General features: G+C 37.6%; 1 protein-coding gene across 20 annotated transcripts in view; it reads left to right on the top strand.

Annotated features, from left to right (window-relative positions):
* Window positions 1-27,078, top strand: part of kek2 (kekkon 2) — an 894,871-nt gene that overhangs the window by 251,962 nt on the left and 615,831 nt on the right. For 13 of the 20 annotated variants that reach the window (XR_010949838.1, XR_010949839.1, XR_010949840.1 and 10 more), the window contains exons 1-2: window positions 10,070-10,711; window positions 25,275-25,343. The gene's annotated coding sequence lies outside the window, so the exon portion shown is untranslated. Of the gene's footprint in view, window positions 1-10,069; window positions 10,712-25,274; window positions 25,344-27,078 lie in introns of those variants that run through there. The other 7 variants (XR_010949842.1, XR_010949841.1, XR_010949843.1 and 4 more) reach the window with 1 other exon arrangement.

Genomic DNA, 27,078 nt, shown 5'->3' on the forward strand with positions numbered 1-27,078 from the left:
AATCTTTCGTTTGTATTTCGGTGACACATACCAACTTATTGAAGCAAATGAACCGATTATAGCCCCATACATCTTTTGTAACTTACTCTTCTCTTACATCGTTTATGCACAAGGAAAGGCTAATTCCCTAATATTTCTTATGTCAACTTTCATGCTAAAGAGCCTCATCTATTCTAAAATAAAACCAAATTTATGGTGCAGATCCCTCACTAGGGTAGGCACCTTGTCGTTGGTGTGAGGCCTTAGCCGAACTCCATAGCGCACGACTATGAGGCGTAGCTGTTTAGGACTGACATCTACGCCATTTCGCCTTATACGAGGGCGGCGGAATGTCGGTGACCAAGAACTGCCCACCCGCTAATCCAGGGTGTTATGCGGACCGTGCCTATTGGACGATTTGCAGCCAGGGGATAAATTCGGCTGTATTCGAACGGAGCCTTCACGATACCGGGCCATCTCGGGAAGTATTAATGGCCTTACCACATTAAGGGGCGCTGCTGTGGCGGACGGTTCTTTCCCCGTATATAATACTGGACCGCTGAGCCCGCCTTGTCGGGCAGGTGATCGTACGACCAAGATGAACGACTCATTACCTGATTGAAATAAGGACGATGTAAAGAGGAGGACTGAGTCGCAATCCAAGGACGACAAATACGAATTAAGCGATGCGTCGGACTCGGGGAGCGAGAGTAGTGCTGATTCAATGAACTCCATGTTGGAGAAGCACACAAATGAAAACGGAGTAGAAGAGTGGAGAAGGGTACGGAGCAGGGGAAGTAAAAAGCTCTCTCGCAGTACCGTGCAGCACTAAGAATTGTACAACGCTTGGGAGCAGTGGTCGACCCAACAGATGTGGAGATCGAGCGCTTGGAATGGGCCCATGAAGCGGTAGAAATAGGTCGAAGTCAGTTCAAAAGGTTTGCTGCTAGAAACTCTCGGTCCTGCAACCGGTATAAGGAGGAAGAAGCGTCGAATGGCAGAATGAAGAGGCAACGTTCGGCGGAAGGCAACAAGCCTGCTTTTAAGAGGCAGAAAGGACCTAGTCCTAGCGCCGCGAGGCAGGGCAGAGGCATAGACAAGCACGTAGGCTCAAAGCTCTAAGACAGATGGGCTCCAATAGCGAGGTAGCAACTACCTCGAAAGCTGCGAGTCAGAGGGAAGTTCCAATTAAGGAAGTAGGAGATACGCCAAAGGGAGATGACGCTAAGACTCCGGCTTTCTCGGAGACCCTAAAGGGAGTTAACGCTAAGACTCCGGCTTTCTCGAAGGTGCCAAAAGGAGATAACATTAAGACTCCTGCTTTTCCCTAGAAGATGAGTGATATGGCAAAGCAGTTACTGACTGTGGCGCTGTTTTATCGTAGCAGTCCTTTCGGACAAATGACTACTGAAAGGTGGAGATCTGTGGAAAGGGAGCTTATTAGCTTAATGCTTAAGATGATGCGGGAACAACCAAGTAAGCCCCTTCCAAACTTTGATTCGGGGGGATGGTATAATGGTGTGAAGATGATAGCGTGCGACAATATCGCGAGCTTGCAGTGGCTGGAGGAAGTGGTTCCAAACCTCCAAAGGCAAGGCACGAACGCGCGGTTTGAGGTGGTGGATAAAGCGCAAATCCCCACGGTACCAAAAGTTAAGGTATGGACACCATGCGTGATGAAGACGGAGGATACACTGCGACTTCTGCAGAATCAGAATCCGAACATACCGACACAGGATTGGAAGGTACTTACTGTATCTCGCCCTACCGAGGATGGTCAGTTCTACATCTTCCAAATAAACAAGCAGGCGGAGGATATTTTGTACACGCAGCTTGGCAAAATGTCCTTTGGCTCTGGCAAAATTTACATGCGACTCAGGAAAAGAAGTCCCGAGGATAAAAATCCTAACACGCTAGAGATGGGCGAAGTCGAAAAGGACCTCAGAAGCCTAAGGGAAAAGACAGGTGGAGGTCCCTGACGTCACAACGAATGTGCTAGAAGAGCACCAATCGCTTAATTGTGCTGTGACTCGCACAGAGGAACACCCGGAACAACAGTCTCGAGAGGCTGAAGGGGGCTTCGAATGCTCTAAACCAAAAGGGCACGGGGACGACGACGACGTCAAGACGAAGGTGCTGGAGGGGGACAAACAGCCCAATGGTGCTGCGAGTCCTACAGATAAACCTCCAACACAGTAAAGTGGCGTCGAGCGAACTACTCCTAACCCTTGAGGAGGGTTCGTTTGACGTGGCGCTGATCCAGGAGCCGTGGCTCTCATCGGGAATAAGCGCGCGCGGATTTGGCGTTTAACACGCGCAAACGGAAGGACGGGTTCGAGCTGCAGTAATGGTAAGGAAACAGCAGCATTCATTTATGCTGCCTAATTACACCGCTACGGATCTCGTAGCGGTGGCCGTTGTGCAAAAGAATAAGCAGGCATTTATCCTGGCGTCCTGGTACATGGCACATGCTGCGGAGGTTCCACCGATGGAGTGCAAAAGGCTAGTATAGGAGGAAGGGCGCAAAGGGCGGTTGGTCATAGGCGCAGATGCAAATGCGAACCACAATGCGTGGGGAGGAGCAGATAGGAACGAGAGAGGCGAATCTCTGTTTTGCTACATCCTGCAAACCAATTTGCAGATAGCCAACAGGGGAAATGTCCCTACATACATTGGTCCAACATCCAGCAATGTTCTGGATATTACATTGAGCTCCGAGCGTGATATATCAAGGTATGGTTGGATGGTTCTTGATAGACCATCCTTCTCCGACCATGCGTATATCAGCTTCAGCATCCCCCTAAAGAGGGTAGAGAAGGGAGGAACCTTTAGAAACCCTAGGTCGACGAACTGGACTAAATTCCAGAAACATGTAGAAACCAAATTGGGACAACCCAAAGAGGTTGCTAATGTAGAGGAACTGGAGGATTCGAATGAATTCCTAACAAGGACGCTTATGACTGCGTATAACAAAGCTTGCCCTATAAGAAGATTCAGAGGAAAAGCAAAGCCGATATGGTGGAGCAATGAGCTGAGTCTTCTAAGAAGACAGGTAAAAGAAATGTTTAAGCTCGCAAAGACCGCGGAAAGCGGAGCGTGTCGGGACAAGTACAGGGATGTACTGAGGATCTACAAGCGTGAAATTACCAGGGCGAAGAGAAACTCATGCAAAAGTTTCTGTACGGACATAGAGTGCTCCAGCGAAACAGCACGGTTGAAAAAAGTCCTAGCAAAGGGAAACATAGTCCAGGGACTAATAAAGAAAGAGAACGGGGTATGGTCACGTAATAGTGAGGAATCCCTTGAAGTGCTTCTCGATACACATTTCTCATCGGGAGACGGTTTAGAAGAGCCAGCAGATATCACTCACACTTCGATCACGGAGCTAGTAGTGCCGGGCTTTATTGAAGACGTTTTCTAAGTTTAAATCACCGGGCCCAGATGGTATATTACAGGCCATGCTACAAGCCTCAAATAGGGCGGTCCTGGAAAGGCTTAAAATAATATTCGATGGGTGCATAAGACTTAATCATGTACCGCACTCTTGGAGAACTGCTCGTATAGCTTTTCTACCAAAGGCGGGGAAGATCGGTCGCGTGTATCCCAAAGACTATAGACCCATTAGCTTAACATCATTTCTGCTCAAAACCTTTGAGAGGCTAATAGATGTGTGCCTAAAGTCCAACGTGGATGAAAATCTGCTCTCCACAACACAGCATGCGTACACCAAAGGCAAGTTGGTAGACCCCGCATTGCATAGGGTGGTAATAAGTATAGAGAAATCCCTGGAATATAAGGAGTATGCTGTAGGAGTCTTCTTTGACATTGCCTGGGCTTTCAATAATGTTTCAAAATGGGCAATTATGGATGGTCTTAATTACATTAAAGTACATCCTGCCTTAATCAGATGGATCGGCTGCATGTTAAATAGCAGAAAGATTACATCACAATGGGGATTGTACGAGGCCACGAAATCAGTGGCACGTCGCAGGGAAGGGTGCTATCAACTCTGCTGTGGACGCTAGTCAACAACCAACTGCTCAGCCAATTCGATGAGGGTTCCGTAAAACTTTCTGCTTACGCAGATGACGTTGCAATTGTCATAAGTGGAAAGTGTCTTCCAACGATTAGTTCTTTGATGGATCGGGCTCTTCGGGATATTCATACCTGGGCATCTAATGTCGGGTTGAAAGTCAATGCGGAGAAGATGGATATGGTCTTGTTTAGAAAGAGGTACAAAGTCCCAAATTAGACCAGGCCCAAGTTAGGAGGGGTGACTTTACAGGAGAAACCTTGCACTAAATATCTAGGAATAATCCTAGATAGTAAGCTGTCATGGAAGCTTAACGTGGAGGAGAGGGTGAAGAAGGCCTCAACGGCCCTCTTTGCATGTAAAAGAATGCTGGAGTGTACGTGGGGCCTATCGCCCTCTCTTTCTCATTGGGTTTTTACAGCGATTGTAAGCCCTATTCTATACTATGGAGTTCTTGTTTGGTGGAAAGCCACACAAAAAACAACATACCTCAAAAAATTTGAGGGAGTATACAGACTATCGATGCTTAGCATTACGGGAGCCCTGAAAACAACCCCGACGGCTGCACTGTATGCCATTCTGCACATCCCACCTGTAGACCTGATAGCAAAGAACAAAAGCGTTAACGACCGCAACCAGGCTCGGTGCTTGGGGCAGCTTGAGCGCCGACCATATGGCCATAGTAATATACCGTCATCAATCGCAAGACGAACAGACTTCATGATTCCATGATTCCCTATCTGCGTTTCGAGGGAGATCTTAAGGCCACAATAGAGGTGGACGGTTGGCGCAAGGGTTCGCAAATGGCGGACGAGGCGGTACATGTGTACACCGATGGTTCCAAAGTAGTGGAAGGAGTAGGGTCTGCGGTATACTGCGCTGATCCGGAAATATGCAGATACTACAGGCTACCGGATTATTATAGCGTTTTCCAAGCGGAAATATTAGCCGTAACCAAAGCAGTAGAAACCCTGGAAGAGAATAGCTTAAGCTGCAACCGTGTTAACTTTTATATTGACAGTCAAGCAGCAATTAAAGCAATAATCTCGCATAGCACAGCATCTAAATGCGTGTTAGAGTGTAAGCAGTCTCTGGAGAGAATCGGTGCAGGAAGAAGCATACATCTATATTGGGTCCCAGGGCATATGGGAATAGATGGGAATGAAAAAGCGGACGAACTAGCTAAAAAGGGAGCATCCCTTGAAGCTTGCTCCGTAGATGTCCCAATTAGATTGGGCGCGATTAAGCTAAGGCGAGAGGTGCACATGATCGACTAAGCGGGAAAGGAGTGGGTTCAAACGCGGGGCTGTAAAGTGTAGAAGATTATGTGTAGTTTTTACAACCTTTGACTAACACAGTTGATCCTATCATTAAAAAGAGAGGACTATAGACTCATGACGGGTATTCTGACTGGACACTGCCTTCTGGCGTCACTTGCGTTTAAATTAGGCTTGGTCAGTGATAGAAGATGTAGGAAGTGCGTGTTGGAGGAGGAAATGATCGAGCACGTTCTGTGCTCGTGCCCTGCACTTGCCAGGCTAAGACTCCAGCTATTAGGAGTGATACAGCTGTCAGATCTAGAAGCAGCAAGTGGCTTGAGTCCTAGGAAGCTTCTAGTATTTGCCAAGAGGACGGAGCTATTTTATAACATAGGTCCTGGTTTTTGATAGGGTTTTCAGTTTTGTCGTTAAAACAAACTTCTGGTAACACTACGGACTCAATTAGTCTATGTGAGGTCCTCATGGACCGGCCAGTTCAACCTACCTACCTATGGTGCAGATTTCTACATTTCGTTGTATACTTACTTACTTAACTTACTTAATTGGTGCTTAACCGTTTAAACGGTTCTCGCCGTCCAACAAGGCGCGCCCGTCGCTCCTTCTCTCTACCAACCGACGCCAATTGGTAACTCCAATGGAGTTTAAATCATTTTGCACCTGGTCCTTCCAACGGAGTGGGCGCCGCCCTCTACCTCTACTCTTGATGAGTGACTTGTAAAGTGTCGAGATAGGACTTTACTGAATCATCATTATTTTGATTGTTTTTCTTCCTTTTCATCTCTTTACTACTTACTTATATAATAAGTATACTTATATTATAATATATTTTATTTTCACTCTCTCTCTCTTTTCTTTCCATATCTAACTTATCATATTTTCTATTTCTGATTTTATCTGTTTCCATTGACTGATCTGATATCTGATAGCGCTCATATAAAAATATGTAAATGTAATTCCGATAACCTACGAAGAGAGTTTAGGCCGAGCTTCTCTTCCAATTTGCGTCGTTCACCTTTTAATTTTTCCAACAAATTGACGGGACGGGACCTACTTGTTTTATGCCGAATCCGAACGGCATATGCAAGGCAGATGAGTTTTCACTGAGAGCTCTTCATGACAGAAAAAAAAAACTATCAATCACTTAGTATTACCTATTTATGTGCATATGTCAAAGTGTTCCAAAATATAAATTGTTGCACTCATACATATAGAGCTACACCAGTGATGATAATCATGGTACATTTGTACTTTTTTTGGTACATTTCGCTTTCATAAGGTACGTTGGTACTACATTGACATATTTGGTACATTTTTGTAAAATACAGCACTACTCTTCAAATCATTTGCAAATCAGCTCTGAATGTACAAAAAGATATAAAATTTTTCGAAGAAAATATATAGTTAAGTTGTTTTGTTGCCAAGCACAATTTGCCATTTGCAATTATAGATCAGTTAATTATGCTTATGAAAAATAGCATAACTGATTCTAAAATTGTGAACAAATTTTGCATCAATAGAATTAAAGCACAGAAAATAATAACTCAAGTAACAGGGCCAGAAAATTATAAATCCATAATTGTATTTTGTCAGAAGAATTATTACTCTCTATATAATAGATGAAAGGACTATCAAAAAATTTGGCAGTTTCGATTCGAATTTTTGATAAAAAATGCATTGATAGATTTTTAGATTTGATACCTTTGAACGATAGCTGCACGGAAGGTATTTATAATGCCATTATTAAATCTTTGAAAGACCATTCAATACCACTTGAAAAAATGATTGGTTTTAATGCCGACAATTGCTCGGTTATGAAGGGAGCAAAAAGCGGAGTGCAAGCAAGGCTGAAGCAAGTTGTTCCAAATCTGCATGTTAATGGATCTGTTTGTCACATTTTAAATTTAGCTTTAATGGCCGCTTGTCTGAAAATTTTCAAACTCTTATTTATAAAGTATATTTGTGAATACAGAAATGCAGTCTGAATATATTCACATACATTTACTTATTACCAAATTAAAAATTTTATAAAAAAATTTTATTTTGGCTATAGCCCTATTTGGATGTTAAATGTCGATTCAGACGAAAATCTCTTAACCCCAAATGAAGTTTACTGCGGTGTTAATGTGGATATTATTCTATCAAACAACCTTTTCGAAAAAGATGACGTACACATATCTAAGAGCTGTGCTAAACAATCTTTATATATAAAAATCACGTGTCACATTGTTCGTCCGTGATGGACTCCTAAACTAAGGAACAGATTTTGAATTTGTTTTACATCCCGTCTGTAGTTTGACCTATCTTGAAATATAGGATAGGTTATATCTCAGTTTATTGTCGCAATATTATTTTATTGCAAATTTTTTTATATGTTTATACGTAATGATAAATTGTTGAGTAACCATATAGCGGACTTTGACAATGCACAAATATTAGATATAGAAAAAAGAGAAAAGACAAGACTAATTTTAGAGAGCTTAAGAATACAGCAAAAGATAAACAATGTAATGAACTTAAAAGAAGATATAAACAACATAAGTAATGTCTATACTGCGGTTGTGCGAAAAGAAAATAAAACAAGTAAATGTCAACATTAAGGTACCTATATATATGTATTCTGTACACAGTGTAAAGAAATGTGATACTATTTATGTAAATTAATCAATCTTCCTGAGGATGACGCATGAAGCGTTGAAACGCGTTGAAGCAAATCAAACAAAAACAAATTTTGCTTATTTAGACGACCAATAAGCTCAACCCAGCAAACGATAAAATGTTACGTTTACGCACCGGCACTCATATTTTCAGGTGGGATATACTTCCGTGTAATTGGTTGGTGTTAAATTAAACAACGTGCTTATCAATAAAAAATATTATAGCGAATGATATCAAGTATATCACATCACTAGGCCCGACGAGGGGAGGGGGGAAGGGCGGGGAATAGGAGGATTATCCCCGGGCCCGGGGTTTTTGAGGGGCCCATTATTTCGAGGTACTAAGAAATTTTTTTTATTTCAGGAGAGTCTTTAATTGTTCCATGTGCAATTTTTAAGCGGAATTTCAAAAGAAATGAATATCTGCATTTGGCTTAGTATTATGAAAAGGTGGCTTATGACTCAAAAAGAAATGTCCACCTTTTTTCTGGTTTCGATAGTTTTGAGACGCTCTTTCACGTGGTAAAAACTAGAAAGTCCTAACTTGCTTAGAAGTGTACTAAAAATGTAGAGAAATAGAGCACAAATGAAAGACGATGAATCCTTTGGTTGCTTCGATGCCACTTTGGTAGCTGGTGACAACCAGTCGTAGATAGATTTCTTGAGCAATGCCCTCAAGTATTATTTTAATTTTTACGTAATTGAAAATAAAAGCAGTAATCAAAATATTAATCTCATATCTGAAATTTTTCAAAGTCCTATTTATAAAGTATATTTTACATTTCTTTCTTATATTTTAAATGAAATAAATAATGTAAATATAGAAATGCAGTCTGAAGATATTCGCATACATTTACTTATTACCAAATTAAAAATTTTATAAAAAAATTTTATTTAGTTCTATTTGGATGTTAAATGTTGATTCAGACGAAAATCACTTAACCCCAGATGAAGTTTACTGCGTTGTTAATGTGGATATAATTCTATCAAACAACCTTTTCGAAAAATTTGACGTACACATATTTAAGAGCTGTGGTAAACAATTTTATATACAATTTTGTAGTACCTTATTTATGAAAGTAAATTCGAATGATAAAACTTTGTTGTGGTCGGCAAAGCTTTCACCACAAAGTATTTTAAGCGGTGAAACAAATAGTATTGTGCCTTTAGTTATGGAATTGTTTCCGAAATCTGCATTTGATAAAACCGAGATAATTAATTCTGAATTTAGAGCTTTAGCAGAGCATGAGAGCCTTAAAAAATTCAAGAATTTAAATATATGCAGTTTGTGGGAAGAATTAAGATCAGTTAAAAATAAATTAAATGCGCAAATATTTTCCAATATTTATAGAATAGTTCAAGGCATATTATCGATTCCACATTCATCCACAAACGTAGAAAGGATATATTCTATACATAATTTGATTAAAACTAAGTGTAGAAATAGACTTCAAATAAGCACAGTTTCTTTAATAAAAACTAAAGAGTTGATGAAATAAAGTAACAGAAGTCGTCATAATATAGATACGAAAATAAACTTTTTGTCAACTGAGGTATTTAAAGCACTCAAAGAAGAAGAACTGTTAATGTAGTGATTGAAACATGAGTTATTAGTAAAGATTTAGGCGACAATTTGTCAAATTTTATACCTGAATCAAAATCTTTTGTACCTACAATGTTTTTACGAAATGTTTTTGCATTGAATGCAGATGTTATTTTTTTCAGTATTAATTTTATATTCCTTACTGGTACTCAATAAAGAAATGTTTTTATATATGTACATAATTGTACGCTTCAATCGATAAACTTCTTTTATTATTTTTACTGGAAAAGTATTTCTTCATAAATCATATTTCCCTGTTTTACTACCTTTAATTTGAGTTAGAAAGTTTCCTGACTAAAAACAGTTTTTGGATAAAGAAGCAGAATATAGCTCTAGTTTGGTTCAAATTCACATCCGAATACTGTTGGTACATTTTTGGATGATTTGGTACATTTTTTTCCTCGTTTGGTACAAATAGAAAAAATCCATTTGTCATCCCTGCGCTACACATCAACTAACTAGGTCCAACTTTACATGCTCACAATAAACAGTCAACCAGTCAGTCGGCCCCAGAGCTGGTGCATGCCATTAGTGCTTTACTGCGTCGCGCAAGTTTAGAAAATTTCTTACAATAAAATTGTCGTACAACGTAGTAACAACATATCTAATATTTACGCGTAGATTCACATATTTGTAGTCTTGTTATATTTCCGCCATAGACTCAGCTATTCTACACAAATACTAACACACACACACTCATTGATGTTGTGTACGATGTGCATTCATGTAAATTTAGTGCTATCACAACTTTTACCCAGTTGGCTTATGACCAAAAAAAAAGTTTACCGTGTTTTCATAAATATTTAGAAATTTAGTTTTATTATTTCTTCTTTTTATTGTAACTAAAACTTGTGTAAATATTTGACATTTTTAATTATTCCCCAAATGCTAAAGCTCGTTTCTACAAACTTTTTACATATGCACTCAAGTGATTATTGTCAAGTGTGTTGGTTCTGGTATATTTGTGTATGTGCGGGTTGGAAATATCTGGCATTGCCACTTGAGTGGAGAAAGTAAATAATACGTACATATATATGTAGATACATATTAATGTTTGTACAAGTTTTTTGTATAATTATTACGCTGTTGACATCAAAGTGTATTACTTAATCACATCTGTAAATAATTTTAATTAAAACCTTCTAAACTCACAAAATTGTTGGTAAGTAATGTGTTACGAGTTAAACCAAGTAATTTCAAACTAGCTGATCAAAATTACAAGAAAATGTTATCTTTTGTATTCTGTTATAATATTCAAGAGTTTATGATTAGTTAACTTTAGTGATAATTTTTGTTAATGGTGGAACAAACAATTTAACATGAAATTCAAGATTTTGGAGTGAATTTACGTTGCTAAATGCCATAGGAAAATTGTGGCCACAATAATATAAGTATCAACTTTTTGTATACCAAAGCAAAGTCAAATCAAAGTGGCCGGTATAAATCCGTAGCAACGATTTTTGGTATAGCTATATCTTTAAAGCTGACATGGAATGGTGACGTAGAGAGGGCCTTAATCATACTGTAATTATTGATATTAGGATTGGCTCAGCAATTGAAATTCAACCACTACAGACGTCACAATACTTTGGCTTTCTTTTCTTTTTCCTCTATTTAATTGCCTTTATTTCTTTTCCCTTTTTTTCGTTCCTTTCCTTCTTTTTATTTAATTAAATCTAGTTTTATTTTAATTTAATTTGCTTTATTTTATTTTATTTTGTTATATTTTATTTATTATTATTTTATTTTATTTTATTTTATTTTATTTTATTTTATTTTATTATTATTATTATACTCAGTTGAGCTCACAGAGTATATTAACTTTGATTGGATAACGGTTGGTTGTACAGGTATAAAGGAATCGAGATAGATATAGACTTCCATATATCAAAATCATCAGTATCGAAAAAAAATTGGATTGAGCCATGTCCGTCCGTCCGTCCGTCTGTCCGTTAACACGATAACTTGAGTAAATTTTGAGGTATCTTGATGAAATTTGGTATGTGGATTTCTGGGCACTCATCTCAGATCGCCATTTAAAATGAACGATATCAGACTATAACCACGCCCACTTTTTCGATATCGAAAATTTCTAAAAACCGAAAAAATGCGATAATTCATTGCCAAAGGCGGATAAAGCGATGAAACTTGCTAGATGGGTTGTCGTTATGACGCAGAAAAGAAAATAAGTAAGATTTTGGACAATGGACGTGGCAAAGCCCACTTTTAAAAGAAGGTAATTTAAGAGTTTTGCAAGCTGTAATTTGGCAGTCGTTGAAGATATCATTATAAAATTTGGCAGGAATGTTACTACTATTACTATATATGTGCTAAATAAAAATTAGCAAAATCGGATGAAGAACACGCCCACTTTTAAAAAAAAAAATTTTTTTAAAGTCAAATTTTAACAAAAAATTTAATATATTTACTGTATATAAGTAAATTAAGTCAAAATTCAACTCCAGTAATAATATGATGCAACAAAATACAAAAATAAAAGGAAAATTTCAAAATGGGCGGGGCTCCGCCCATTTTCATTTAGTTTGTCTATAATACTTTTAAAGCCATAAGTCGAACAAAAATTTACCAATCCTTCTTAAATTTGGTAGGGGCATGAACTCTATGACGGTAACTGTTTTCTGTGAAAATGGGCGAAATCGGTGGAAGCCACACCCAGTTTTTATACACAGTCCACCGTCTGTCCTTCCGCTGGGCCTTTAACACGATAACTTGAGCAAAAACCGATATATCTTTACTAAACTTAGTCCACGTACTTATCTGAAAAATGGCCGAAATCCGACTATAACCACGCCCACTTTATCGATATAGAAAATTACGTAAAATGAAAAAAATGCCATAATTCCATACCAAATACGAAAAAAGAGATGAAACATGGTATTTGGATTGGTTTATTGACGCAAAATATAACTTTAGAAAAAACTTTGTACAATGTGTGTGACACCTACCATATTAAGTAGAAGAAAATGAAAAAGTTCTACAAGGAGAAATCAACAGCCCTTGGAATCTTAGCAGGAATACTGTTCGTGGTATTGCATATATAAATAAATTAGCAGTACCCGAAAGATGATTTTCTGGATCACCCTGGTGCACATTTTGATCGATATCGCGAAAACGCCTTCACATATACATCTAAGGGCAACTCGCTTTTAAAACACTCATTAATACCTTTAATTTGATATCCATATCGTACAAACACATTCTAGAGTTATTCCTGGCCCACCCTAATGGCGATATCTCGAAAAGGCGTCCACCTATAGACCTAGTGCCTACTCCCTCTTAAAATATACAACTTTCGTTTGATACCCATATCGTACACACATTCTAGAGTCACCCTTGGTCCACCTTTATGGCGGTATCTACAAAAGGCGTCCACCTATAGAACTAAGGATTACTCCCTTTTAAAATACTCATTACCACCTTTCATTTGATACCCATATCGTACAAACACATTCTAGAGTCACCCCTGGCCCACCCTAATGGCGATATCTCGAAAAGGCGTCCACCTATAAACCTAATGCCCACCCCTCTTAATATGCTCAGTAACACCTTTCGTTTGATACCCATATCGTACAAACATTCTAGAGCCACCCCTGGCCCACCCTATTGGCGATATCTCGAAAATGCGTCCACCTATAGACCTAATGCCCCTCCCTCTTAAAATGCTCAGTAACACCTTTCGTTTGATTCCCATATCGTACAAACATTCTAGAGTCACCCTTGGTCCACCTTTATGGCGATATCTCAAAAAGGCGTCCACCTATAGAACAAAGGATTACTCCTTTTTAAATTACTCATTACCACCTTTCATTTGATACCCTATCGTACAAACACATTCTAGAGTCACCCCAGGCCCACCCTAATGGCGATATCTCGAAAAGGCGTCCACCTATAGACCTAATGCCCACTCCCTCTTAAAATGCTCAGTAACAGCTCTCCTTTGATACCCATATCGTAAAAACATTCTAGAGTCACCCTTGGTCCACCTTTATGGCGATATCTCGAAAAGGCGTCCACCGATACACCTAAGGCCCACTCCCTCTTAAAATGCTCAGTAACACCTTTCATTTGATACCCATATCGTACAAACAAATTCTAGAGTCAGCCCTGGCCCACCCTAATGGCAATATTTCAAAAAGGCGTCCACGTATAGACCTAATGCCCACTCCCTCTTAAAATGCTCAGTAACACCTTTCGTTTGATACCCATATCGTACAAACATTCTAGAGTCACCCCTGGCCCACCCTAATGGCGATATCTCGAAAAGGCGTTCACCTATAGAACTAAAGCCCATTCCCTTTTAAAATACTCATTACCACTTTTCATTTGATACCCATATCGTACAAACACATTCTAGAGTCAGCCCTGGTCCACCTTTATGGCGATATCCCTAAATGGCATCCATCCATAGAACTATGGCCTTCTCTCTTTTAAAATACTCTTTAATACCTTCCATTTGATACACATGTCATACAACCACATTCCAGGGGTACCCTAGGTTCATTTTCCTAAATGGTGATTTTCCTTATTTTGTCTCCATAGCTCTCAACTGAGTATGTAATGTTCGGTTACACCCGAACTTAGCCTTCCTTACTTGTTTTTATACTCAGTTGATTAGAGCTCACAGATTATACTAAGTTTGATTGGATAACGGTTTGTTGTACAGGTATAAAGGAATCGAGATAGATATAGACTTCCATATATCAAAATCATCAGGATCGAAAAAAATTTGATTGAGCCATGTCCGTCCGTCCGTCGGTCCGTTAACACGATAACTTGAGTAGATTTTGAGGTATCTTGTACTGTTTGTACACCCTTTTTGTTCGTTGTGTATGATTGTGTGTACGTGTACGTGGTTTGTACACCCTTTTTGTTCGTTGTGTATGATTTCGTTGGCCTCGATGTGGTGGTAGATTTTATCGGCCAGGCAGGATGTTAATACCTTGTACAGCGTACAGAGACATGTAATTGGACTATACTTGGAGGGGTCTTCTGTATTTTTGGGTCTTTTTCACGCAGAAATGTTTGGCCATTCGTTAAAAATGCTGGGATAATTAACCCTGTTTGCAGGAAAGTTGTTGTTGAGCTAATGCACTATGCGTTGTTGTTAAATTTTCAGCCAGAATTTATGGATACCGTCTGGTCCTGGAGATTTCCAATTATGTGTGTTTCGCATTGCTTTTCTCACATCTTCTTCGTTTAAAGCTATGTTGCTCATCTCGCTTAGGTTTTCCATCCTTCTACGTTCTTCGCCAATCGACGGTATCCACCGGCCATATGGACCTCCAATATGCCTCTACTCGATGAATATTTGGTGGCTCAGTATTTTCATTAATTTGGTTTTCTCTAAGTTTCCTGTAGAATACTCTGTCATTATTTTGAAAGGACGTGTTTTCCTTCCTCCTCTTTTCTGAGATTAGGTATCTTCGCAGGCGGCTAGATTAAACGGCTAGTTTTTGTCGTAGGGTGTCTAAGTATTGCTCCATTGTATCGTTTGGTGGATCTTGTCTGGAATGCGTTTTATACTCGACTTTGAAAATTTCAAGCAATTTCAGAACTTTTGTAGAGCGATTTCCCTTTATATATTGCGTAAGTCGGCCGAGGTCAGCCCTTAGCTTTTTTATTTGATTAATCAGCCTATGTTTCCAGGGTTGGGCGAAGGACTTAGGCTTACCTTTTTTTTTTTCGGCGCACTAGCATGCCGCCAGTGGAACGAATTATTGCTGCTGCAGCTGCATATATTGCAGTCTGAAGTTCTTCAAATGAATTTGCATTTTGTTGTAAGTACGCTGGAAAGATTTCGGTGTTCATACATACAACAGCAATTGCCAAATTCTTTGTGGCTTTCTGCCTGGGTAAAGTTGGTCTTAGTAGTGGGTCCGTACCATAAAACTCTAGCGAACGCTTTGGAATTCAGTTTTTGAAATTTTCGTGCTCTCACTTTCAACAATAATATTAGCGAGGGCTTCCACTTGGTTTGATTCCTCCGTGCTTATATTTTCGATCGTATTGTTAATTATGGCATTTTCTTGTGGTCTGATGGCTGCAGCCTCTATAGGTAATTCATTCACCGCTTCTTGTTTAAGTTCATTCAGCCTCCTGATAGATTTATATTTATTTCTTATTATTGCACTTCGTTGATCGCCTATCCTTTGAACTGAAACCTGAACATCTGGAAGTCATGTAGTTTCGTTCGGTATTCACTTTTGCTTGTTTCGTTTTTAGTAATTATGTGGTAGCTTCGCATGATGTGCTCATTCATTTCTTTGGTTCACTTCATGCGTTGCCCTGGTGATGCCGCTTTTGTGGTTACTGAATGACTTGGTAAAATAGCCAGAAGTGGGTTAAGAATAGTGATTATTGTTGGTTCGTCAATTAGTTGGTCAGGCAATCGTGTCTCGCATCTCCCCCGACCATTGCGATGCTCGTCAGAAGCTTCCATGTGTATACCATTTTGCTCCCGTATGGGTGGTTGGCCCATATTTTATTTTATTTTATTTTATTTTATGTTATTTTATTTTATTACTTTATTATATTATTTTTTGTTAAATTTTTTACTTATTTTATTTTATATTATTATTTTTTAATTGTTTTTTTTTTTCGTTTTATCTTATTTTATTTTACTTTGGTTTATTTTATTTTATTTTATTCCATTTTTATATATTGTTTGAGTTTATTCTATTATATCTTATTCTATTCTATTTAGTTAAGTTTAATTTTATTTTTTTATTTTATTCTTTTCTCTTTGATTTTATTTTACTTGTATCTTAGTGTATTAATTTAGTTTATTTTATTTTATTATTATATTTTTGGTAGCTTTTCTACTCTGCTGCGATCGGAACGGATGTGCACTTATTTGGGGTTAACTAAACAAACATATAATCTAAAGTTTTAATATTTTAACGCAATACCCAACGTGGCGTTTCCAAAAAACTACCCACTTGTCTTCCTTAGCAGAAGCTCGCCATGCGATTAACGTATTACTCAACGTGCTGCGTGCTTGAAAAACATCCATTTACATTGATTGTTTTCTTCAGCACTACAATGCACAAGTCTTACCACTTTCTTCTTTTTTTTTATGCTCCATCTCGCTTTTATCAATAGTCTTGCTCAAGGTGTTTCAAAGTTCCACAACCTATTGTGCATAATAATAGCACCCATGTGGTCTCCTTCAGATGTACGTATGGTCTCCAATGTGTTTTTATTTTCTATGCTCGTAATTACGTACCTATATTTTTTTATATGTACGAGCATTCATGTGTTTTCACTTTTTAGCTAAAGTTTTGTGCTCTAATCTAACAGTTAAAATGGATTTGTTGCTCGACCTCCTACAGTCACACCTTCCATTTTCTTTCTCGTGGTACCTCTGCTGGTTGGTTGCATTTAGGTTTGTTGTGTAGCTTTTGGCTACACGAACATATCAAAAGTGGCTAACAAAAGTTCGCTAACCTAAACAGAAGAAATTTGGAAAAAACTTGCTTTTTTATATATCCCAGATGCTTTTTTCAAGAAAAATTAAGCATGGCACAGAACCCATTTAATGCAAAAAAGTTTTAACTTTTTATTGTTTTTCTTTTTTTGTCAATAAGCTTCAGAGATATATTTGGCAAATATCTTAACAGTTTTGTAACGACTTCATAAAGTTTTTATCGGAATTTCTGAAAATATGTTGATGATAGACTTAGGTGATTTTGATACCCGAGTGTTACCAATTTGTTATGGACGTTTCATTAAATTGTTATCGAAAGTTTATTGTTTTGTTGTAAAAAATGTATCTACTTCTTTTCGAAAAAGTTTTCTATTTATTTTAGCGTTATCGAATATTTATGGACAAGAGTCAATTTTTCATCGAAAATCTGTCGACTTAATTAACCTCAATTTATTATAGTACGGTTATCGATTTTTTATCAAATTTGTATTAAAGTTTTTGGAAAAGTTATATGTTTTCAAAAATTATCGATTTGTTATCTAAAAGCTATAAATTCCTTATCGAAAACTTTTATTCTTTTATTCAGCAAAAAATCATCAACTTGCTATCGAAAATTTATCAATTTTTTTTTTTTTTTTTTATCTGTGAACCACTATTTTAGGAGGCAATTTAATTGTTAGTTTTTATTTGACAATCTAGTAAAGCTATCAGATACTAAGCGAGGAACCACCATATTCGTGACAATTGCGGCACATAGAGAAATTGAGCTGGTAAAATAAAGAAATCCGGTTTTTTATTCTTGTAATTAACAAAAAATCAGTAAAATTTATTCCATTATGGTTAATTCAACTGAGTTTTTTGTCATAAGGAACCAAATTTGTTTAGTCATTTTAACAAAAGAAAAACTGTTGATTTCAAGTTAGAAGTGTTCTGTGTAGTTGACAGATTTTCACTGGATCTTACTGATTTTTCAGTTAAAAGAACTGTTATGATATTTCAACAACGAATAACTGACAATATTAAGAAGAATAAAACCTTAGCTAATTTTAAAGAGAAATTTGTGCTCAAAGCGCGCACTCCTTTATTTTTACGAACATGGACCGCAAGGGTCAGTTATACTTATATAGCATTGCCCAGCAACATTGCTGTCACAAACAATATCTGTTCAATGCGATTTGCTTGTACTTGATTAGACTACGCAGTGCATTGCATGAAAGTCTGTTGAATTTTGATTTCCATGTATGCGCTATGGGCGCGACTCTCTCACTCTTCGTGCTGTTAACATTTTTATGGCAAAGAGTGGAAAAATTAGCATCACTCTCAGAGTAAAACATATTGCTTGCTTGTATATGTGTATCTTTTAAATACTAAATTTATTTGTGTGTGAGTTTTGTCAACTATAGGCTATGTACGCTACGTAAAGTATAATTAAGTCTATGTTTGGCATGCTATGTACTCTTTTGTACTGCAATGCGCTGTAGGTATAATTAGACCTGCAGAAATCTCTTGCATATCAACAGTCTTCCCTCTTATTCTAATGCTGACGACATTTTGTCATTTTAACAACTTTCGCTGGTGTTCTTAGCTTGCCAGTAATAACTGTTAAGTTAAGATAGCTATGAATTTAGTCTGACTAATTTTTTTTAACTAATTTGATTGTTTAGTTCAGAGTCAGCAATTTTCGGAAGTTGATGAAACAGGTTTTTGGGTTGAAAAAAGATTTCCAGAAATTTTGGTTGAATTTACATGTAATTCGGTTGATTTGCCAACTTTTCTTTATAAGTAGTTTATCAAACTTTTGAATTTACAGAAATAAAAAAAAATAAATAAATGTAAGGCGCGATAACCTCCGAAGAGATCTAAGGCCGAGCTTCTCTTCCAATTTGCGTCGTGCTCCTCTTGATTTTCCCTACAAATTGGCCGGACGGGACCTACATGTTTTATGCCGACTCCGAACGGCATCTGCAAAGCAGATGAGTTTTCACTGAGAGCTTTTCATGGCAGAAATACACCCGGAGTGCTTGCCAAACACTGCCGAGGGGCGACCCCGCTTAGAAAAATTTTCTTCTAATTGAAAAATCTTATTTCTAAAATTTTGATGTTGCTCTGCCCGGGAGCTGAACCCAGGGCATACGGTGTGATAGGCGGAGCACGCTACCATCACACCACGGTGGCCGCAACTCATAATATTGGGTTATATAATATAGCTTCAAAAACACGATAAATTGAAGCTCCTACGGAACGCTCTCTCATTAGCTAGCTGAGATCTATATCATAACAATTTACAGCCATCATTCTGAAATTAAATAAGTTTCTCAAGCATACTTTTATTAGCATCTCCCCAATGTTTGTATGTAACTATATACATGCCTACGAATATACGTATATAAAATATGCTGCCGTTAGGTTTCGTATATGTGTTGCTAGTGGTAAGGCTCCAAGCGGTTTGACAATATGATTTATGTGTCTTATAACTTGCCTAGCATTTTTAAGCAAAACGAACTTTTTATTTTTGTATTCGTTTTTTTTTTTTGTTTATTTTTTTACAAAATGGCAGGTAGAGAAAGAAGAAAAACTCAGAAAAGTTGAAAAAAAGAAAGAAAATGCAAAAGAAATAAAAGAAATAGCCACAAAGTAACCAAAAATGCTAAGCCAAGAATTCAAACACGTTTAAATGAAAATACCCTAATAGAGTTGTGACAGTTAGCGTAGCAAATGTGGTTTGTGGTTTAAAGAAAAATTGCCAAAAAGGAAAACATTAAATAAACTACAAGCATATACTCAAATATGCAATACACATGAAGTGAAAATTTAAACAAAGAACACAAAAATTTAAAGATTGTAAAAATTCAAATGAATCGTATGCACAGTTTTGGGTTTAAATATCTAGTTTTTTTTTTTTTTTTAACAAATGTATATTTACAAATTTATTTTAAATTGTACCCACCCAAATTTCTTAAGCTACCGTATACTACCTGTCATAAGATTTTTATTTAAGTCAGCGTCAATGCTAGAGTCCGCCTCAACATTCAGAGGGACCACTAAAGCAATTTTAGTTAACTTTTATACCAAATTAAAATTTATCTACCTGAGCAAATGCCGCTCGTGGTCGGCATAAAACATATTGAATGGAGCATTTGCAATAACGGGCCTCTGTGCTATGCAAAATTGCCTATTATTTGTAGCCATATTTACTATCCCGAACTTAATCGGTCCACTGCGATAAAAATTATATAAAGGTGGATCTGACTTCCAGCTCCTTATCGAATGATGCACTACAATGACGTTGTGACTGATTTCGCATACATTAAACGTGAATTAGTCCCCCGAGAATTGGGTTTTCATGCAAATCGAAGTATTCTCGTACCTTCTAGCAAAATCAAAACAAACAAGTAAAGGTGTCTAAGTTCGGGTGTAACCGTACATTATATACTCAGCGTGAGCTTAAATTGTACATTTCATTTCAGATAAATTACTTTTCTACATTTTCCCCATTTCCTCTTACAATAAAACTTGAAAAGTGAAATATCATTGATTCAAAACTATTTTTTGCTAAGTTATAGCTTATTATTCTAGTCTGCGACGCTTTTAAACTTATTTTATATCTAAGTCGCCTTGATCTTCAATCGATCCCATCCATTTTTACTACAAATATTTTCTGCTATAAGGAAAATATGTGTACACAATTATGTCATTACGATCCTTTAATTTTTCTTCGAGTTATGGCTCCCGAAACATAGAAAATGGTGTAGTCATAAAAGGGGCTGTGCCACACCCATTTTTAAAAACTTTAGTGTTTTCCAATTTAATGTTATAATTAAATTTAAAAAGTAAAATTCTATTGATACAAAGCTTTTTTTCGCTAATATATAGCTTATTAGTTTCGTCTATGACCCTTTTAAAAACCTTTGTATAAAAGTGGGTGCGGCCTTTAACCGATTTCGTCCATTTTCTAGAAATATTTCCTGCTATATGGAAAATTTGTGTACCAAATTTTATAACGATCCGTTAATTTTTCTTCGAGTTATGTCTCCCGAAACATAGAAAATTGGTTAGTCATAAAAGGGGTGGTGCCACGCCTAGTTTTAAAAATTTTAAGTTTTTCTTATTTACTTTTTTAAATCCTCTTGGGAAATGAAATACTATTGATATGAATCTCTTTTTTGCAATGATAAAGCTTATTTTATTCGTCCATGACCATTTAAAAATCTTTTATATAAAAGTGGGCGTGGTCCTTAACCGAATTCGTAAATTTTTCTTCAAAGCATTCCTTATAATAATGCAACCTCTCTTCCGAATTTTGTTACGATAGGTTTAACGATTTTTGATTTATGATTAATAATATTTGTAAAATTGATTTTATCACAAGTGGGAGGTGCCACGCCCATTTAAAAAAATGTTTTCAAATTTTTATCAAGAGTCCCATTGTCAGTCCACACCTCAAATTTTAACATTCTAGGTGTATTATTTATTAAATAACCAGGTTTTTTGTGTTTTCCAAAATGTTATATATATATAAAGTGGGCGTGGTTATCATCCGATTCTGTCATTTTCAATACCAATCTATTCTAGATCCAGATAAGCTCGTGTTCCAAATTTGGTGAAGATATCTCAATATTTACTCAAGTTATAGTGTTAACGGACAGACGGACGGACGGATAGACGGACGGACGGACGGACATGGCTCAATCAAAATTTTTTTTTCGATACTGATGATTTTGATATATGGAAGTCTATTTCTATCTCGATTCCTTTATATATGTACAACCAACCGTTATCCAATCAAAGTTTATATACTCTGTGTGCACAGCACTCTGAGTATAAAAAGCATTAAAAAGATGGTTGATTCCAAATATTCCTTCTCCATGCTGTTTACGCAATGCTAAACATTGAGCGACTACGCACGGGCTCTTATAAGGAATTGCTATGAAAGCATTTCCATTCTATAGTTTAGGGTGCATTCGTGTTCGTGCCACAATGCTAGCTGTGATTAGTGTATCAACAGTCCTAGAGGAAAACAACTGTTATAGACGTTTTCTATACTGCCTGCTAAAATGTATCTCTTCTTTAATATTAATTTTCTTAATACCCGTTATATTTATCCTACAGACAAATTTAACACACAGTCAATCCACTCATTAAAATTAGTCGATTCGCCAGCGCGATCTGTTGAGTTTGCCTTCAAGTGACAGCTGATTTCCACGTGAAATTGTTTCAATTCCTGTTTGACGTCATTGCAACTGGCTTTATTTTAAGCTTTTAGATTCTTTCGCCAACTTTTCAAGGACTATGTCACTCTCTGTTCTAAGCGTTTTCCCTCATAGCACCTTTTGCCCAAGATTCACACATTTTTTAAACAAAATATTTTTTCTTTACAATTAATTTTAACAGTGGCTTACATTCGTTTCATTAACAGGCAGTCGAGGAAAGGCTCTTGGTGTTCACGTTGAAACTTTAATGCTTTGATCATCCAGCATTACTCTCTGTTTGAATTTTGCTTTAACCGGGCTTCAGAACGAACGCACTTTTAGACTTTTGCATAAGCGCTTTTGGATCAATGGCCATAAAAACATCGACAGCTGACAGGAGGTATGCACCAAGGAGTAAATGCACCAACAAATCTGTCTTGCCTTGTTTTCAGTCCTGGATATCTTCAGAGAAAGTGATCAATCGACCTTTTTTCCTTCTCTTATTGACAACTTCTGCAGAGGGAGATTGTTGCTATGCGCCCCCGTAGGAATTGTTGCAGTAACGCTATGACCTATGAGGATCCTCGTTAGTGCTCTCTTTTCAAATTTATTTACATTGAGAAGAAGTATAGGGTTTTTCCTTTCCAAACACGGCCATAAGGACCTTGAGCCTTGAGACCTAGCAACCATCCCGGTTGGCCCAGTTAAAATACTGTGCCCTAATCTCATGTTCCTTTATTTTGCTTATAAAATAACTCAGCGGTGGCAGTACGGAGCTGTCCGCCTTCCATTTCGATTGCTGGACATTGCATCAGAAAATGTATCCTCTTTAATGTGACTGTGAGCAGGGACCCAGCAAAAGGAAACATTGAGATGCCGTATGGACGTCAGCAAGGTTCGAATACCTCCGCATAAAATTCGACTTAAGCTCGATGGATTCTAATACCTTTAAGGCCAAACCGCCTTCCTTTGAAAAGTCGCCTATATATCTTATCACCGAAAAGCTCAACGGAGACAAAAATTACTTATACCAACTGAACCTTAATCAGGTTATGCTACGCCTTACAATTTTAGAAACTCAACTGCCAATTTGACAATTTGTTGCAATCTAAATCCTCAATACATAATCCGTCCAGAGATTTTACTCGACTCGTAGACACGTATGCTTGTCCATCCTCGAACTCCAAAGTATTTTTATGTCACTTCTACCTTACTGTATGTAATATTTGTTCCAAATATGAGCCAAATCGCACCACATATACGATTTTTTTGAATATGCGCCACCTATCACAATTTTTTTTTTTATATTGTCTTATTATTGCATGTCATCGGGTCTGAACTAAATTCCAAATTTCAAGCTTGTAGCTTATCGGGAAGTTACATGAATTTTAATTAAAAAATTCGTTCACAGATACAGAGGAATTCTCACGCTTTACCAGATTATAGAAGCAGGCGCGCAAACAAACGATAAATTTTAAGTAAGGTTATATTTAAGTATTAAGCTCTAAATCGATTTCGAGCAAGCAATGGATGAAGTTAGATACGACATCGAAAAGGGAGTAAGTTATCCATTAGTCATCAAGGTCGTCAAGATATCAATAATTGATCTGCTCCAAGCATTATGTGATGACGCCGTGGGACGAATAAAGGAATGGCTGACGAACAAGGGGCTGGAGATGGCTAGCAATAAGACAGAAGTGGTTTTGGTGAGCTCAAAGTGGATCGTGGATGAGTTAGTCCTTACCATAGTAGGTTATAAAATAAACTCAAAGCCTTTCTTGAAATACCTAAGAGTAATCACTGACTCAAAAAAAACGTTTAAGGAGCACTTCAGGGCTGTGGGGGAGAAAGGTTCTAGAGTTAGTGGAGCCCTAACACGAATAATGTCCAACATCGAAGACCCAGGCGAAGCTACCCGTCAGCTATTATCCAACGTAACCAGCTCGATAATATTACATGCAGCACCAGTATGGCACGAATCTAAAATGATCCACCAAAAAGAGATATTAGCAGCCTATCGCGTTACTGCTATAGCATGTGCGTATCGGACGGTGTCCGACGACGCTATCCATATTTTATCCAGGAAAAGCCCAGTACATCTACTCTCAGTTGAAATGGCCAATCTGTATGGTATTGGAATCAGCCGACCATCTGAAGATGCTGAGAGAAGCACAAGGTCACGAACAATAGCTAGGTGGCAAGAACGGAGGGAAGAATCGAGGAAAGGCGCTGAACCTTCATGCTTATTCGGAATATAGCCAATGGTACGAGCGAAAACACGGCGAACTAAACTACCAACTCACACAGATATTGAGCGGGCACGGCGGCTTCAAGGAATATTTAATTAAGAGTGGGATAGAGGAGGATCCTTTCTGTCCACACTGTTCTTTCGAATTGGAAAGCGCAGAACATGTAATGTTTCACTGCCCTCGTTTTCACTGCGAAAGACTCTCTGTACACTGAGTTTTTGGAGAGGATCCTTCTACTAGGAATTTAGTTCCCCGAATATGCAGACAAACAGATTGTTGTTGAATAGTTATGACGAAATTGGTGCATGCTGAAAGGGAGCGCAGATAAATGCGCATACGAACTAGTGGCGAATAAACCGCCTTTCGCCCCCTTGACGTTATGCCTAACGGAGTTCTCACGTGGTGCGGACACATGGCCAGGATTAGCCTACTTTCATTGGGCCACTTGAGGTTCGTGCGCTCCCCAACGTAAAATAAAAAAAGAAGGAACTAGTTAGCTTACTTATTCTTATACTTTAACTAAATTTCCAAAAAATAAAAATGGGTATATATTCAAAGATGTCGCTTCAAATCTCCCTCTCCTTACGCTACTTTAACACTTGTAAGCCAAATGTCAGTTTTTCTGTTATGAAAACGATTTTGCTTGTTATTTGCTTTAGGATATTTACTACCGTAAATTTTTGTATACATATTTATTTAAACTTAATTTTTCTATTTACTTAATGGCAATGCTTTGAGTTTTCTTATCGCTGCCTTCCAAGGCTGTCAAAAAAGTTTTTTAATTAAAACAGTCCAAGCTAATAAATGTGTTTTCGCTTTTCTTCCTTTGCCTATTTGCAGTCGCTTTGTCACAATCCACTTGAGCTGGTCAGCTATGAAATTACTTATCCGTGTCACTTAGTATAAAAGGTAAGTAATCTGCATTGCTTTTAAGCTTTCCTAATTTGATAAAGCGAAATTTATTTTATGCTCTTTTCTTTTGTGTTTCATGCTTATTTTAATTAATTAAGCCAATCAAAATCATATTATTTAGCTTTTCTTTTTGAAGGAAATTTTTCAAAAAGGACATTTGTATATACATACATATATAAAAAAGTACTTTTTTAAATATGCGGTTTGTTAATAATTTAAAGTAGAAGTCTAATTTGGGTATAGAATATAAAGATAAGAGCTGGTATAATTTTACATTGAGCTACGGAGTTTGGGAATAAACATACCTGCTCACATAATGTTGTGTTCCAAGCTTAAGCTAGGAGATGTGACCCCGCAGGAGAAACCTTGTAGCAAATATCTAGGAATGACTCTAGACAGTACGTAGTCGCGGAAGCTCAATATGATAGGGGAAAGTCAAATGGATGTAAAAAATCTTTGGATGAACGTTGGGTATGCCGATTAGTTACGGAGTTCTTGTTTGATAGACGGCCACAAAAAAAGAAACCTACCTCAAAAACTTAGTTGGGATATGCAGGCTTTTAACGCCTGGCATAATGAGAGCCCTGAAATCAATCCTGACGTTGCACATTCTGTTTATAAAGCTGATGGCGAAGAAAATAGCGTTAACAACTGCAGTGATGCTCAGTGCCGTGGTTAAATTCCCCAGACTATATGCAGACTATACGGCCAAAATAGTATAGTGTCATTATATACTGGACGATCAGACGACCTAACTCCGTACTTGCGCTTCGAAAAGGCTCTTAGAGACAAAATATAGGTGGATGGTGGACACACGACTACCCAAAAGACAGACAAGGCGATACATGTGTACTACTATGGTTCCAAAATAATGAAAGGAGTGGAATCTGCGGTATACTGTCAAAAAAAAAAAATCCTACAAACTGGCAAGTCACTCTAGTGTTTTTCTGGCGGAAATAAAAGCCGTAATAAAACTACTCTATACTGGAAGAAAATGGCTTAAAGACTATAAAACTTAAGACGGCAACATCTTAAAGTTTTTTAGGGAGTAACCAATCTCTGTAAAGAATCGGGATAGGGAGAAATATACATCTTTATTTGGTTCATGGCTATATGAAAATAGATAGAAATGAAAGAGCGCATGGAGAGGAAGACCCGTCGCTCGAAGCTTAAATCGTATACGTTCAAAGAGATTGTGCGAGATTAAAAGAAGACGGGAGCTGCACCTACCTGATCTACCAAGCAGGAAAGGCGTGGAACCAAACTTAGGGTGCTAAGTGTCGAAGATGGTGTGTAGGCCTTATAACGTTAGACTAACGAACTAGGTGTAGGAAGTGCGAAGAAAACAATTGAGCACGTTTTGTGGTCGTGCTTTACAAACCAGCCAATACACCCTTACCTTATCTATTTGATTAGAATGGAATTAAAATGAATTGTTGCAGGAATAGGGATATTAAAAGGCAGAATTTTTAAGTATGCAGTTTATATGGCTAACGTCAACAACACTTGCATTATGAATTGTTTGAATAGCAGTATAAAGAACATTCTTAGAAACCTTATCCATGACTATAAAGGAAGAGTTAGATTAGTTTAATTCTCGTAAGTTCAGTTGTATGCTGGTCTTGCAGTTTTCAGAATGCTTGCCGCTTTAATAATTGGGCCAGTTTAACTAAGAAAGACGCCTGCTTTCAGCCACATATCATGGGGAACAGATCCGCCACACTTCGATAAG

This window comes from Eurosta solidaginis, chromosome 2 (assembly GCF_040869045.1).
Source record: "Eurosta solidaginis isolate ZX-2024a chromosome 2, ASM4086904v1, whole genome shotgun sequence".
NCBI lineage: Eukaryota > Metazoa > Arthropoda > Insecta > Diptera > Tephritidae > Eurosta > Eurosta solidaginis.